Here is a 16963-nt window from a genome sequence, read left to right as displayed (position 1 = left end):
TCAGAACCCGTTGGATTTATGCACTGGCTTTAGAGATTTTGACATCAAATCACGATAAGTAAAAATGGAACAGGAAACCAGATAAGTGTTTGGGAGCATCAGGAACTACATAACTGGGATTATTAAAGCAGTAAGAGTCTCTGCATGACTGCTTCATGATGTCGCCTGCAACATCTCCGATGTCAGAAGCTTTTGTTGGATGTTAGAAGCCTGTGAGAAGCTATTGATCCAGCATAATTAAAGGGCTGTGCTATTACTAAGAATATTTTTTTTTTTTTTTTTTTTAGGTTTTGAACACCTAGTATTTTGCAGTCATGATTCCCACTAGGCTATGGAGAATTTTCCAGGGTAGATATGGCTGGTACTCAACGGTTAGGAAAGCAGTGTTACAAAAGATTTATGACTACTACATTCAACTCACTATATTATATTACGACACTTGAAGTGCAACTTTAAAATATTGCTCCAGGAAATAAATAGTTCCTGAATGAGCAGGTCATTCCATACAGCTAGAGGTGAGGGTGCCCATGCAAATGGTGCACTGCACAGGTCTGCTTTCTTGTAGGTTCCAGCACATTTTTCACACTGCTTAGTGAAAAGGAGTGGTCTGCATTGCTGTGGTTGCTAGCAAGGTACACTTCTCCTCATGGTTTAAAACATTCAGTAGGAATTTGGCATGGTTCACATGCCCAACTGACACAGTTTTCAGTAGGAACCAGAGCTCACAAATGCTTCTTGGGGAAGTAAGGGAGCCTGTGGATGAGGGGGGTTAGAAAACACGTCTCCAGAAAATGTTTGCAATTGTCTTCTGTTTTTATTTCCTGCCCTGTCTCCTACCTGCACCTCCTTCTCTTCTCTCCCCTTCTTTCTTCTCTCTTCCCAAAAGCAGCATGTGTGTGTGTGTCTGTGTGTGTGTGTGTGCGCGTGCGTGCGTGTGCTTGGGCCAAACTGATATAATCCCTCCAATTTTTACTATAAAAGAAAAAAAAAAAAGAAAATCCTAGCTTTTTGACAGAGGAAATATTTTGTGTTTCTGTCATCAGATACATAATTAAGACCTGCAAACTTTTGCAAGCTTTTCCCTCCATCCTTGGTATCAGCCTTAGCATGGCATGCTACTTCAGAAGCTCCTTGTATGACGAATTGCATAGGAGCACAGCAATATATCATCAGATCCAACTCACGAGCAGTGCATTCATCCAAATGACCAAGTCTACAGATCATTTCAGGGCTCACTAATGTTACAGTATTCAGCATGCAGAATGTGATTTATTAATCTGAGGTTTGTTTAAATAAATAGACTTCTCAAACTTCCATGTGCAGACAGATCGCTTCACATGTGGATTGTACTGTATGGTAACCTGTCTGGCTGAGAAAGAATTCTTACCCATTTGGCAAAACAGCTGATGTATTTTTTTCCTGTTGCTCCTTTACCAATGAAAAGTACCAATATAAAATTATTGCCTATTTAAGTCATACAAATTTACTTTTCATCAGCCATGGCATACTATTTCTTATATATACTTTTTCAGGCAAATGGCCAGGTCATTTCCTAGTACTTCAGTTCATTTACTGGGTTAAAATATAGTTCAGCATCACTGATATAAAAAAAAGTATACCACTTAACAATATACTCGAGTTTTTATAGAGCCCTGAGACAAAGAGTAGACAACCTGTGTGTGGACAACTTCATTACCTCTGCTTGCACCAGATTTGAATTTGACCTCCTGATCTTTACAGGGCCATAATGCAATTTAATTCAGTTACTTCAGATTTCATTTGAGGTACCTTTCACTGAGAAAATAATTTAGTTTAATATGTGCTTAAGTTAAAGCTGCTGAGAGAAAGTCAGACAAATGTTGTACTCATTTATTCCAGTTCAACTTTAACAGAACCCACTGGCACAAGCAAGAGGAGAACTGTGTTCATTGTCTTGCCTTACGACTATTTGTATCTCATTCTTAATGACTGGAATCAGAAGGAAACCGAGCAAAAGTACAGAAAATTGGTCCCTTGGGTCATTTTTAATGATCTACAAAAATAAAGGCTCTGTTAGCTCTTTCTCAATTCTAACCTCATTGATTGCTGATGCTTTTGGAGGAAGAAAGGTGAACCAAACCTATTGCACACACTCTGAGGTGAACACTGAGATAATAATGATACACAAGAAACTGTGCTCCCTGTTAGAGAGGCCTTTTTCTCAGTAATGGTTTGCCTTATTGGCTTCATTACAACTGCCAAAACATGGCTATCATTTGAGAAGTGAGTGAAAGAAGTTCTCCTCATCCTACAAACATATTTTTTCTTTGTCTGGCTACTTTGGGACATTAGGGAGTTATTTTGCAGGCAAGGCCAAATCCCAGTTTCCCTGTGAAGGAGAAAGTTGACAGCAGTGAATGTTTAGTGAGAATAATGACTGCAGACTTGGTCTTATTGTAAACCCTGAAACATTACAGAGCACCAGTCCCGGTAAAATCAACTTAACATTACCTTACCAGCTAACTCCAGAGCTTATTGTTGGACTCTGTGACTCATACAGTCCAGTTCACCTGAGCTTGTATTTATCTCTGTTCTTTTTAAGTACTGAAGGACATTCTGGGCTCCCTGTATGATCAAGGAAGAGAAAGAGATGGAGATTTAGACTCCTCTCTAAATTTAGGAGTTGATTGGGATTTAAGTCACTCATCTAGATTTGATATTCTATGACTGGTGGAAGAAAGAGAGATTCAATAGGTAACTCAGGTTATTCATGCCCTCCTCTGTCCTCTGGAAGCATTTACTTCCGGTTGCTGCATACTGAATTAACAGACATTTATCAGCCTCCAAATTAGACTTACATGCCTGTATGTAGGCAGGCTAACTGATAGCACAGCGGGTCCTGATCTCAGGCTTGTTCTTCCCTTTGTGGTATAATATGAAAGATTCAAAGCCTTCCAGAGGCTGCTTGCTCTATCAGTTATTGTTACCTTTGGAGAGCCTAAGAATGATTTTTCAAGCATTTTATGCTCTTTCTGGCCTTTACAAATGTAGGTTTTATTCTACCTCTGGTTGTCAGTGCCATTTCTGAGGGGAACGCATAATTTTCCCTTGTGTACTCTGGCATGCACTTGAATGTGTGGAAGGGACCAGGTTTTTTCATACTCCAGTCCCTGAAGCCTGAGGTTTAATTAATTTAATTTTTAGTGTGAGATTCTATTAATCATCTAATCCTCAGTTTGGATGAGTAAAAATGCCATGAGTGTTAATTTAGTCATGTTATCTTCTGGCATATTTCCTTCTTCTTCTATTCTTGTATCCTTTGGAATGAAACAGAAATGCAGAAAATAATTCTCTGCATTTTATTACAGAGAATTATTTACTTGATCAGAGACTTGAAAATTTGCTTCCTGGTAAGATACAGTTTTATGCTTTTTAAAAATAAATAATGAGACTTTTCAATTTAATTATTTTATCCTGAAGGGGAAATATATGTGAAAGCAGGATATTGTGTAGATCTGTGTGTGTGTGTACGTGCTTATGGGTAATTCATTAAAAACACATTCTTCATCCTCCCTGTTCCTGGAAATGTGAAAGGTTAGCCTTTTTTAGAGTTGCCACCTGTGAGATGAGAGATCACTAGTACCTTCTTTCTCCCAAGGTCCCACAGTGCTCATTCTTGCTATAATGAAAAAGCTGATTGATGGATGTCACCCTCCATGCTGTTGACATCCTTATCTCCCCCTGCTTTATGCAACAGGCATGACCTCCTTCAGCCAGATGATTTCTGAGTGCTGCATCCACTGCTCAATTCCACCACCCTCTCAGCGTGCTCGGCCTCAGCACACATGCCCATCGGCAGCAACCTGTATGTCTGTCTGTCAGTGGGTCTGTAATGAGATCAGTTTAGTAGGTTACATAATCCTACCTCTTTAGGGAAGGAGGGAAAAATTGCAAAGCAAACTGGAAAAAAGTCTATCCTGGATTCTAGTCCTCAGAACCATGGAAGGTAATCTTTTTTTGTCAAAAAAAAAAAAAAAAGGTAGAGGTAGGCTGGCATGTTTGAAATTAGTTCGCTTCAGGGCAATATTGCAATATTTTCTTACAGTTATGGCTTACTGTTTTACTATATTCAGAGGGGGGTCTGAATCAAAATGTCAGATTCAGACTCTTCTGAGCTTTATAGAAGGTCAGACCCAACCCAACTGTGTCATTGTTTTCCTCAAACGATTGTATTGCAAGTCATTTTTTCAGTCACTGGTGTTTTCTTTAAAAAGCATACCATTTTGTTATATTGAACACTGAAGAACTATATTGCTTCATTTCATATTTTGTTACTGGGGATACTCAAGAAAAGAAGAAACTAGGTAAGTCTTCATTGTGCTGCTTATTTTATATGTAGGATGTCAACCTTTGTGTTGTAGTTACAATGCAGTGCTAGAGGCTTGGATAAAATACCTGAATAGAGACTGAGAACAACAGACTAGTCTCTCTGTATATCTGTATACTAGGCATTTTATACAAGACTGTCACCCTGCATAGCCAGGACCAGCTCCAGTAACTTGTAAGCAGACAAGATTACAAAAAAAAAAAAAAAAAAAAAAAGACAAGAAATATTCAGGTAAATATTTCAGGAAACATATTGTTAAGAACTCATATGGCAGGTTCAAGATCCTATTGTGTTAACTGTTTCAGTGAAAGGCAAAACCAAAACTAAATTCAGATTCAGCCTGTATAATGTCAGCACCTAAATTTGAAGCGCTGTTTCCCTGGCTTCCCACTGGTAGACAGAGAAGAGCATATCCAGGGGATAATTCAGAGTTTAGATAGGTCAAAATGCCTTTTAGAGGTACCTAATGCTAAGATGGATCAACCTAGACCTAAAAGACCACTATCCTTTTATAAGAATAATTAAAAATACATTATATGTGAAAATAATAATCAAAACATAATTTAGAAGCACAACTGAATTCTGTGTTCATTTGGTTTTTAAGAGAAAACAAAAGGTAATGGCCACAACTTTTTTACTAAATTTGAAAATATATTCAAAAATAATTCCTGAAGTTTGTGGCTCAGAAAAGAAACCTTGACAGCAATAGTTAGTTGAAAGTCCTCAAAAGGAAAAAAATACTGTGTGTTTTGTGTAATAGATGCTAAGTACCTGATGTTCTGCTCATGAACTACATCTCCCTACTAGATAAAACGGGCTAGGGACCATTCTCTATCCAGCTATTACAGCAAAGTGCTTTGCATCCAAACTTCCAATTGGTAGCAGTGTCTTTCTCATTCCTGTTGACTCCTGAACTGTGTCTGGGAACTGTTTGGGAGTCTGGGAGTGTTTTTTGGCACAGGCCAAAACTGGGCTAAAAAGCAGGTTAACAAATGAACAGTAGAAGTGATCATGTGCCGGTATTCTGGCACTGTTTAATCTACTAGTACAGAGGTAGCCAAATTGCTTACAACTGATTTACCTACAGCTGGCTAAAGATTCAAGCTTTTAACCAAGTCATCCAGCGATAAGACCAGCGTATGAAATCATAGCAAACAGGCCCTAAGGTTCCCACAAGCAATCTTATCATAGAGCACCTTACGTAGCAGCTAAACCTTCTTGCCTCTGCCTAAACCCAGGGTTTCTTTACATATGTAATCCATAACAAACATTGAATGAATTCATCTCATGATTTCTTAAGTCTTTTTTGGAGCCGAACACTGAAGAGAAAGCAACAAGCCTGGATGTAACAAGAAATGCAAAGGTGTGGCTCCTGGTGTTATTGCTCAAACCCAGGCTACCAGCTCCCCTAGTGGGAAGTTCTCTGTATTAAACTTGAGACAAAATTTAGTCCATACAAATGCCTGGATAGTGAGCTTACAGAGACACAAAAATAACCAGAGCACTCACTAACCCCAGAGGGCATTGATGCTGCAATACCATCCATTCCTTGTCAGGCTTAACATATTTATTATACAGAACATCTTTGGGAAAGGAGCAGACATCATAGTGAATCGTGAACAAACGTGGAAAAGAATAAACACAGTACAATGGATATCACTCATGTAGAGTAATTCATCTAACATATAGAAACAAGGGAAATATCCCCAATCATAACTATCTGCTCCTTAAGCCTAAACATTCAATAACTTCCCAGCTTTGGAATGTATGTGCATCTCCTCCCTGGGTTTCCTGTGGTTTACATTATCATTTGCAAGGTATATTATGACAAGTTATTTACTTTGGGCCATTGGCCTGAGGCATTTGAGTGTCTTTCCTTTCAAAAAATGTCATAAATAAACATGAATAATCTGCATAAAGGGAGATGACTTTATCTTATAACAAGTCAGAAGAGCTGGCTATGCTCCTCCACATACAATTCCCTACATAAATTTCCTTTTGCCTGATCTTGAAGGCAGTCAGGTTTTGTGTGCCTATTAAATAAATAAACAAACCTTTCCAGTTATATTGTACAGCACTGCATTCACATTCAAACAGTGAGATGTTCACTTAAGCCAAATAGTTTCTACCAACAAAAGCTACTATTTTACTGTCAACATTATTTTTTCTATGGTATGCTAACAGATGAATAATTGTGCAGCCAATAAACAAGCAATTCAGTTTTAATCCAGTAGCACTTGTCAAACAATGGTTCCTTAACACCAGTCTCTGACATCCCCCAGCATTACTTCATGAGGCTGGAGACAGGGAACAAGGAAGGCTTTTAGATTAAACAGCAGAGATTCACCATAGCCCAGCTCTCGAAATAGCAGAGAGAAAGGCAAGAACAGTTAGACATGCTGATCGTATTGTTATAACTTAAATTGTATTCAGATGCGAGCTGTGACGTGCCAAAAGCTATAAGAGCTGAGCATGAAAGATCAGAAAAGTGACATCTGGTATTGGATGCCCCTCCAGACATGACTAATACCATTGGTATTGTGTAGGCTTTGCCCTTCCTAATTTAATAGTGAAATGTAAAGATTAGGCCCCTACAGTTCGTACAGTATCATGAGAGACTGTTTTACTGTATGTCTATATAAAATTCCCTACTATCCTTCTCCATGCATCTCCACAGATGTGCTGACTTTGAAGACGCATGTATATCTTTCATATTGCTATGGCCAGTTCATCTCATTGCTTTCAGCTGGTGGATTTACAACTGAACACTATGACTCCATCCATTATTAGTGGGAAACGAGGGAAATTTGACCACTAAATATTGATTTTATGCAAGAGCAAGTTTTTACTGTACCGTATGTCATACATACATATCTAGGCCCACACTTCATCTTCATTAATGCTTCAGTTATAGCTGTAGATTTCCAATGCATTACTAACAGCACAGTCCAAGTGTTCTTACATCTTTGACTTTATTTTCACAAATATCATAAAGCAGAGAGTATTAAGAATTTAAAACTTTCTCCTTCCCTGAAGTTAGTCTCTGAAGTCAGGATCCCAGATCTCATTTTTTCTAACCAGGATGATTCTTTCTCTGTAAGTTTAAATAATTGTTGCTGCCACATCAGACTAGCTAGTGGCATTTTCTTAAGTTTTCATATAGTAAAGCAGAATAATAATACGCATCTTTCCTAGACCTCTTTGCAGATATAGGCTTCAAAACATTTCGACCTAGGAAGAGTCTTTACCCACCCTTCAAAGATGGAGAAATCATGCCATGCAAAACCAGCAGGCCTGGTACAAGTCACAAAGTAAACTGTCACGAAGCTAGCAGCAGAAGAGCATTCTGTCAGGTATCCTACTCTCTGTGTGACCCAACTGTACCAACAGACATATAGATAACATGGTCTTCAAAGCCATTGGCCACGATTTTTTTACATGTCAAGGCATGCAATGGCAGCCCTGAAGGGATGATAGAGGTGACATGGATGGTAGCACTGGAGGATCATGGAAATGCTGGTTCACAAGAGAATCAACATGGAAAATTCTGCCATGAAAAACCAGACAAGGACAGAAATTCACAAGGGCTGTAAAGGTGAAGGTCAGTGTGGCATTTCATATGAGGAAGACTTTACCTATTCTAAAAATACTTTTTATATTTACTTTATACTTACTTTATTACTTTTATAACAAAAATATGGGTCTGGCTAATCAGATAAGATTGGGCACAAAATTAGAATGAGTCAAAATACCATGATATCTCTCTGCAAACACTCCACTGTAAGTGGGAGACATTCAAAACAAAACAAAACAAAACAAAACAAAAAAAAGGCAAAGGCTAATAGTACACCAATGCTAACATACAAGGTGCAACACATGAGCCTTTCTCATAGTGTGTTAACATTGACCTTTTTTTTCCTATAATGGAGCAGTGCAATTATTCTTGCTAATATCTGCTGTAGGAACAGCTCACATTCACTTGGATACGAAGTAGCTCTGTATATGACTGTAAACCACTAGATTTCACACCAAATAATTTCAAGCTGATATCTGAAAGCCTGTTAGCAAACCATAAAAAATATACACAGAGGACCCAAAACATTACCTACACATCAAATAGAAGCTCCATGTTGAATCAGGCAGGCTGAACCTGAATATCATCAATACTGAAGGACAAACCTTACAATTCAGAGGTTCACTTTGGTTTGGCTAAGGACCCAATATTTGAACGTTCATTTGAGTTTCATCCAGACTGCCTGACCATCTTTGATCTTCAGAACTAGCCCAGAAGTCTTGCAAAAACAGAGTATTCTTGTGAAACTTCCAGTAATCTATCTTCCTGGTCGGACTTGAAATACTGCAAAAGTAGTTTTTTTTGTGGTATTTCACTGGGTGGTTAAACTCCAAGCACTGTATCAGTGCTCAATAAATAATACGTAAGTGTAGTCTTTCAACACTTCCATTTCCAATCCTGATCAGACATGGGAAGTGAGGAAGAGTGAAAAACCAAAAGAAACTGTCAACTGAAGTCTCAAAAATCTTTAACATTTGGGCTTTTGTGGGTTTGAAGCCAGAAAAGAAGGCCCTATGGCTGCTGTGCAATAACACCATCATCACAATCACTGGAGGAAAAAAGATGGGTTTGCTGGCCACAGTCAGAAAAGAGAAGATGGTTGTGTATCTCCTAGGAGAGCCCTTCCAAAATCCATGCTAGTAATGGGGTTAAAGTTTTAAGCTAGTGCTCTGAATGACAAAATATATTCCTTATCATTTAGCATCCAAAAGTTCTCAAGCTTAAATGTCAAGCAGAACCTTTGAGTCCTTGAGGTTCTTGATGTTTTCTCCCTTATTTTTGATGATATGATACATTTTTTAAGTCTTAACACAGCCAACCTGGTTTCTAAAGAACAAAACATTTTGAGGTCTCAGACAACAGACATCAGATTTAGGGAGAGGGCTGTGAAAACTGCCCTGAGAAATATCAGCAATTAATGTATAACCCACATGAGAATTGCTGCACCCATTATTAAAACTCAAATGCACGTGATGACTGCATAGAATAAGCTGGTATTTCTCTAATGTGGAAGTCAGGTGCTTTTTATATTACAGATCCTCATCTTAGGATTTAAGCAATGAATGTGTCCATTTTTCTTTCGGAACAGAAAATTGTGAGCCTAATGCTGTCTTTTTCTCTGATAATACCTCAAATCAAAAAGAAAACCTTCAAAAAATGAATTTTTACACTTACATTTCAAGTTACTTTATTTTGTTTTTCTGTCTGCTGAAAAAATACTACATTTAAAAAACATACAGTTTTAAGTACTTTAAGCCATGAATATGAGTCAGTGCTACTAAATTTTATGATACATTCCAGCTAATTAATGTGACAGAATATACTGAAGATATACATTTATGCATAGCTTAAGGAAGATAATAAACCAATCCATAGATATGGTTAACATATGCAGAGATACACACACATACACTTGTACAAATGCAGGTAAATATTACATCTATTCTGTAAGTTACTTATATATACTTGTATTGCACTGAAAGTAAAAATACATCATGTTATAATTTTTCTTCTACACAGAGGGTAAAATGTAGATAAATATTCACAAAAATGCCTATTAAATTTTCCATTTTATAAGGGAAAATTTTTGACAAGCTTACTTCTACAGTAACAGGGTCTATGTTAGCGAGCATTATATATTTTATGTATTTATATCTCAACTGTCTAGGTTAGGTTTTCTGATGCAGCATGCTCATAGTTGTAGCTGAATATTGACATGACTCAACACCCTAGAATAAGCTTTGTTGATTAAAACTGTGTAGCACAGTAGACTATCTACTTCCATGTGAACACAAGAAAATATTCATTAACCTTGATTTTTTCACATGCAACAAAAGAAAAGCCTCTAGTCCCAAATGTTCTCAAGAAAGGGCTTCACCTTTCAACATACTGATCATTTAAAAAATGTGTGAGTGTTTTAGTAGTTTAAAACCTATGGTCTTTTCAAAACAAACGACATAACCAGATGAGCTCCAAGTAATCTGTTTGCAGGAGTTTAAAACATCCCCACCTTGTCATTTCACTTGTCACCTGGAATTATCCATCCCACAAGAAAGTGTGTCATTGTCTATTGTTCACTATCTCAGCCTAAACCCACTGCCATTAAAAACCTCAGTTACCTGAATTTGCCCTGCAACAGGCACATCGTGCACTTGCCTTATGCTGCTGACTCTGCTGCCGGGGCACTGAACTCAGGCAGGAAGGCAGCAACCAGCAGCCGGGAGACAGTCACACCCTGAACCACTTCCAACAAAGTCTCTGGAGTATATGTGACTGAATCCTTAGGCTTCTCCATCACAACATTTTGTGATTATGGAATACCATCCACTTTGTGTCATCCTATTTCTATGCAAAAGAGTTCAAATCTGTTTTGTTATTCCTCACTGGGAAATCATTCTGAGAACCCATGCTACCCAGCTCCATACCCTACATCCTCTTTGGTGTAGAGGAACAGGGTCCTGCACACTGTTTCAGAGGAGGTTACCATGGTCTTCATCACACACTGGAAGAACAAAGTCACCTGCTTAATTCTCCATGAATGAGCACTGAACTGGCACTTTTCTTTCTCTCAAGATATCATTCCTGAATGGGAAAAGTCAGCTCAAAGGTGATCATTCTATAAATATACTTAGAGCTGTTACTTTTCCATGCCTGCCACTTTATGCTTACATATGTTGAATGTTTTGCTGCCATTTTTTTCTCCATCACTCAGTACTGTGTGACCCTGTTTAGTTTTTTGCAGACAGCTTTACTACCTTAAGTAACTGAGTATCATCAGCAAACTTTGTCACCTCACTGCTCACCTCTTCCTTGAATTATCTATGAAATCCATGCCTGGCACTGTGCTGCTCAGGCCCAAGAACATATTAATGTGACACTCTATGCATAAACTCCTTTGGTATGAAAAGTGACCTTTTATTCCTATCCATTGCTTCCTAAGTTTTGAACAGTATATTATCTGTGTGAAGATCTTCCTACTTAACCTATGGCAGCTGTGTTTCCTTAGGAGCTTTTGGTGAAAGACAGTGCTACAACTGAAGCACACCAGTTAAATAACCCGCTCTAGAAAAAGAAATGTATTTAAACATGTGGTAACCAAATGACACAAAATTTCAGAAAAGCCTTATTTTAAATTCTATCTTATTAGCCAATAGCAAAATCATATTGCCCTGCACCAGACATTTAGAGCACTTTAACACATAACAAGTAATGTATATGAACACTCATATTTTTTCGATGAGTCTAGACAAAATATTTTTTGGAAATGCCATGCTGGAATACTAGTCACTGCAACCTCACTGTTAACTTGGGATGTATCCCATAAGCTGGCATATATTCATCCTGAACACTTACATTTTTGTCCTTTCCAGTGAATGACACCTTTCTGGTTCAGAGTTCTCTAACTGCCAGACTGACTAGTGAGTGGTGAGGACTTGTCCTTTGCATCACCAGCTGATTATATGATAGGAAACACATGAAGTGATTTTAGTTTGTTATTTCTTCACTTGCCAACATGACTTTGGCCTAACCAATAAAATAATGAATATTTCTCTGTGTTCTTTATTATGAACTAAAAAATGTTAAAAAACACTTTTTAATGTAAAATGAAAAAGTCATTATTCCTTGGCCAAGCTGGCATATACCAATTTGTCTTCCCGCTTCTGTTTTTAATAGAAAAGGGACACATTACTTTCATAATAACTTGATTACCTTATGGGCCAGGTCCTTCCTCCAATTTCTGTAGTAACTGCCCTGTAAATGGTTGTAGTGTTTATTTAGCCAGATGCAATTAAGTTGTGGTGACTTAATATTGGTAGTCATGCCAAATCAAGCTACTAATGAAAATCCATTACTGAGAAGTGATAAAGGCTGTGAAAAACCCTGAAAACACAAACATCTTTGAGTCTACAAGTGTACTACTCTAAGGTACATCTTACTTTTGTCTTTTAAATACTTGCGTCAGACCCCTTCCCTCCCCACCACCTCCAAAAAAAAAAAAAAAGCATGAATTCTTTAGCTCCAGAAAACTTATATTTCTTACATTTGTTTTACTAAACCTGTAATCACTGTCAGTGAAATTTCACAGGTCTTAGTTATAACTCTCTTCCTATGATGCAAACAACCTGTGAATTTCCACGTTCTCCAGCAGATTTCTGTGACTAAAGGCGAAGTTGCTTCACGAGCTTCATGTTGCATTTTTACAGTTTCCAAGCAACTGTGATTAACTTGCTGTGATACACAGTTCAATTTTTTTGTAACATTGCCATCAGTAGGACAAAACATCAGAGCAGTCTACCTTGCTGAACCATAATCCAGCTATTCCTTCTGGTTGTGCTGATTTTGCATTCCAAAGTACCAAAGACCACGGGTTTCTACTTAAAAACTTGGGGTTCTCATAACTATAAAGTCCCACACTATTTCGGATAATGTACAGAGTGTTTAAATAATGTGCAGCTGCTGAATTTGCCTTTGAGTTCCATGTTCAGAAGCTTCTTAGGCAATGTTTATGCTTTTACTGCAATCTGAAAAATATATGGGCCTTCTACTTGGGGTGAAGGACATCATTATATCACCCTCATACCAAGCTTGCATTTTAGACAAACGCTTTTGGTCTTTCGCCATGGTTGGAAACATAAAATGCTGGACGTCCAGTGGCCCACATGGCCACAAAACCTCACTATTGACAAAAAGAGAAAGTAGGTCTAGTCCTTTCACTGCAACAATTATGATCTGATGAAAGAATTATACAGCTTTTCACATGAACTAGGACAGAATTATTTTTAAAAAGGAGCTTCAAAGATATTATAGAGGCCTCCAAACACTCCATAGACCACTGGCAATCCACAGAGAGTCAGCTGTTATTCCCATTTCCAGCTAAGAGAAACAAAACAGATGGGAGGAGATGAAGAACAAAAGCAGAAAATGCGCTTTGTTTTTCAGAAAGGGAAAAACATTTATCACACTCAATACAGTAGAAATGCATAAATACTTTCCTAGTATTTATTTTCTGTGTAAGCAACCACTGTCATTGCCACAGGGCTATTATGTGAATGTGCATAACAGAAGAGGCAGCCCACACAGTTCTGAAGGGAAGGGGACCTGGTACAAAGAGATTGTCCACATTAATAACCATTTTAGCACCCTTCCCAATGGAATTTGAAGAGACTTTTTAATATCAGTAATTTTCCAGACAGAATCTTAGTGGCTTATTATGCCCAGTTTGGGGTAATGAAAATGTAATTTCCTTAAATTCTTCTGTGCCCAATTTTCCTTCCTCCATACTGAGAAAAAATGAAAACTAAATAATACTTATGCAAAAGTATTCTATCACTTCAGCCGGAAGAGTTGCAAAGACCAAACATCAAACAGCAAAGGCTATTTAGCAATGGGGAAACCAGTCTGAACAAGTTAACGGAATCTTTTTGCAGTCTCTGACAGAGTGATCAATGGTGAGGATGTGGCATATAAAACTATTTGTTAAAAAATGCATCTTGCTGGGATTTTGTGTGGGATAACATGTAAACTGCAAATATCAAGTGCAACATCTTGTCAGGCTACAGGCCACATATCCCATTGGGACTTCTGTGTTCAGCTGCCAACCACTCAGACTTTCATATAGTGTTGTCCTGTATCTAAGACATAGTCCATTTAGTGGACTCCAACATTCTTCTATTCATTCCAATTGCACTTAGTAGCTGTACAAAGCCATTGCAGCACAAACCAAAGAGAAAAACACAGATCCTGCACAGTATGAAAACTAATGCCTTCTGCCTCAGATATTTCAAAAACTCTGATAATCCTGATTTTTTTTTTTTCCATAAGTGTCTCTGTTTGGACACTCGGGAGCAGTGGTAATCTGGGTTATAATGCTTTTCTGAATGTCAGCTGAAGCTTTTTTCTCCATGCTTCACAAGATAAACTTCTGATTTGATTTTACATGAGTTTCTACTTTTGGCGGCCTATGAAACTTCTGATGTCAAAGTCAAAGGTTTTAAGACTATGAAGATTTTTGGTGTTGTTTTTTTTTTGTCTGGTTGTCTGGTTGGTTGGTTTTGGGTTTTGTTGGGTTTGGTTTGTTTGTTTGTTTTTGAAACTGAGGTGAAGAGTATTTATGAAGTGCAATACATCACCAGGACTACTGAGGATGTCAACCAGCATTATCTTTTCTCTGTCTCAGTGAGATGCTGCTGCTGCACTCTAGAGTCTCTTGTTCTGGAGCCCAGCTGGTTCATGGGTCTGTCCACCGTGTGAGGAAACATGATGCCACTGGCCCTGGCAGCTCGGGATCTCTAGCAGCACACTACAACTGCATATACTCTAGTGAATTAAACAGTGACAGAAATTGTTCCTGGGCAGTGGAACTTGATTCTCTGCAAAATAGCAGAACAACACCGGGAAAGTTTTTGCCAGAGACAGCTGCTGTTTTCCCAAACAATGCTAGTGCATGGTCTGGAAGCCAGAATGCCCTACGTAATGTTCCCAACAGGTAAATTGGATGTAGCTACCCTGCAATGGAGAGTAAGAGATCTTCACAATATAGATACAGGATCTTCCATGCCAGTTGGCTTTAATGCCAGAGAATGGTCCCAAGAACACTTAATTTACCAGGACAGATTTAGCCAGGGAAACCACTGTTCCTGCTCGGTTGGAATGCTGTCTATGGTTCAATTACAATTCCTCAAACGTGGGGTGTTTTTGCAGGAGATTTGAGCTTCAGTAAATCAGTATTTTCTCATCAAACTATTTCATCAAAAGACTTCCAAACCACTTTAGCCATTTTTATTTTGTTACCACAGCACAGGGAGGGCCTGGAATCATTTAACCCAAAGAACTCACATACAGATGTGGCTATAGAAAGCAGATAGTGAAAGTCAGAGGTAGAATGAGTACTTTTTGTCTGAATTCAGTTAATAGTCAGCCACTTGATCTTGTTATAAGCATTTTCCTATTAAAAATCCCTGCCTTCCCCAGTAAAGTGGGATGTGAGCAAAATACTTCCAGACATAAATAAATGAAAATAGGTCGAAATTCTTAGGCTTTGTTTTGTTTGTTTGAGCATTTTTAAGGTCTTGATAATTCTTGTTGTTCTACTTTGACTTCCTTTAGTGTGTCAACTTCCTTCTAGCATTGTTACAATAAAGCCTGAACACACCAGTCAGGAACTAATTCAGATAATACAGTTCACACAGATCACACAATTTCTTACTCAACTGGAAAGTCCTCTGATGAGCACATGTGAGGATAATATCTTATGCCATTAGAATGGTAACTTCTGATATACTGATTAGTCAAGCTTTTTTTCTGGATTTTTTTCCAGAACACAGTCCCTCCTTTTACAGGGTGTTCTTTATGCCTAATAAGACTTTCTCTTCAACTATGTAGACAAGTATGGTGTTTAAATGAACTGACTTTCAACAACAACTGAAGGTCTCTGCTTTTCAGAGCACCTCTAATCTGTGTGCTAGAAGCTGATATCACTTGAATCAACTCATTAGAGTCTTACCTGAAGTAGGATGGTATCTACTAGAGACATTTTTATAGAAATGGTTACCAGCCTTATTAGCAGCACTGTCTATAGCATATGCACAGGATATTACAGTATTCAGACCAAGAACCAATATTCAACTGTTTCTCATCTTTAAAGGAAACAACAAATTATAGGTTTCATTTATGGTAACATAGCCTCAGCTCAGTTCAGTCTGTGCTTGTGCTTAAAAGGAAACTACGTTGAATTAACACACAGGTTTTGTACATTTTGAGAAGAGGGCTCTTCAAATGACCTCTGAAGGAATACAGGATGTCACTCACATGCTAATGGAGTGGACACTGTCATCTTCAGTCAGGATGGAGGATTCCGAACCTGAACAAAACTAAAGAGAAAAAAACCCATGTGGACTTTCACTGCAAATCTCTTAGAAAAGCTATTAGGTGCTTTTGTTTTTCCTCAGTGACATCTAACTTTGAGAGCAAACTGAGTCATCTTGGATAGAATAGGACTACTTGCAAGAAGCTGAAAGCTGAAAGCAAGATTTTCAGCCACAGCTATGAAGAGGAAATCCTTCCTTCGGGCAGTAAGTTTCTACAGTTGCTTCGATCATCTATTTTCCGTCTCAGACACAACCTCGTCTAAAGTTTAACTTCATTCTGGTCTCTAACTGTTGCTTCAATAGAGGGATTCTCCAAATGTCCTGATTTTACTATGTCTATTCCCCCATCCACCTCTCTCTATTTTTGACATCTATGGATGCATTTTCCCTTTTGTAGTACCACTGGTATAGAGTGGGCCACAGAAACACTCTGAAGCTTGTCTGTTCAATAACAATTAAACACTTGCTTCTGGCAACCGGGATTTTCTGGCACAAACCACCCTGTCGGCACTGAACAAACTACTATTGACTGCAGTCTTCGAAGGTTTAATATCATAGACAGTCATAAAACAGGCAATCCATTGGCATCCTGCAATTATTAAAATTTCTACTGTTATAACATTTTTAGCACCCCAAGTACCTGTCTCTGAGGTTCCA

This window comes from Caloenas nicobarica, chromosome 3 (genome assembly GCF_036013445.1).
Source record: "Caloenas nicobarica isolate bCalNic1 chromosome 3, bCalNic1.hap1, whole genome shotgun sequence".
Taxonomy (NCBI): domain Eukaryota; kingdom Metazoa; phylum Chordata; class Aves; order Columbiformes; family Columbidae; genus Caloenas; species Caloenas nicobarica.
The sequence above is the reverse complement of the archived record's forward strand: the minus strand, read 5'-3'. Positions refer to the sequence as shown.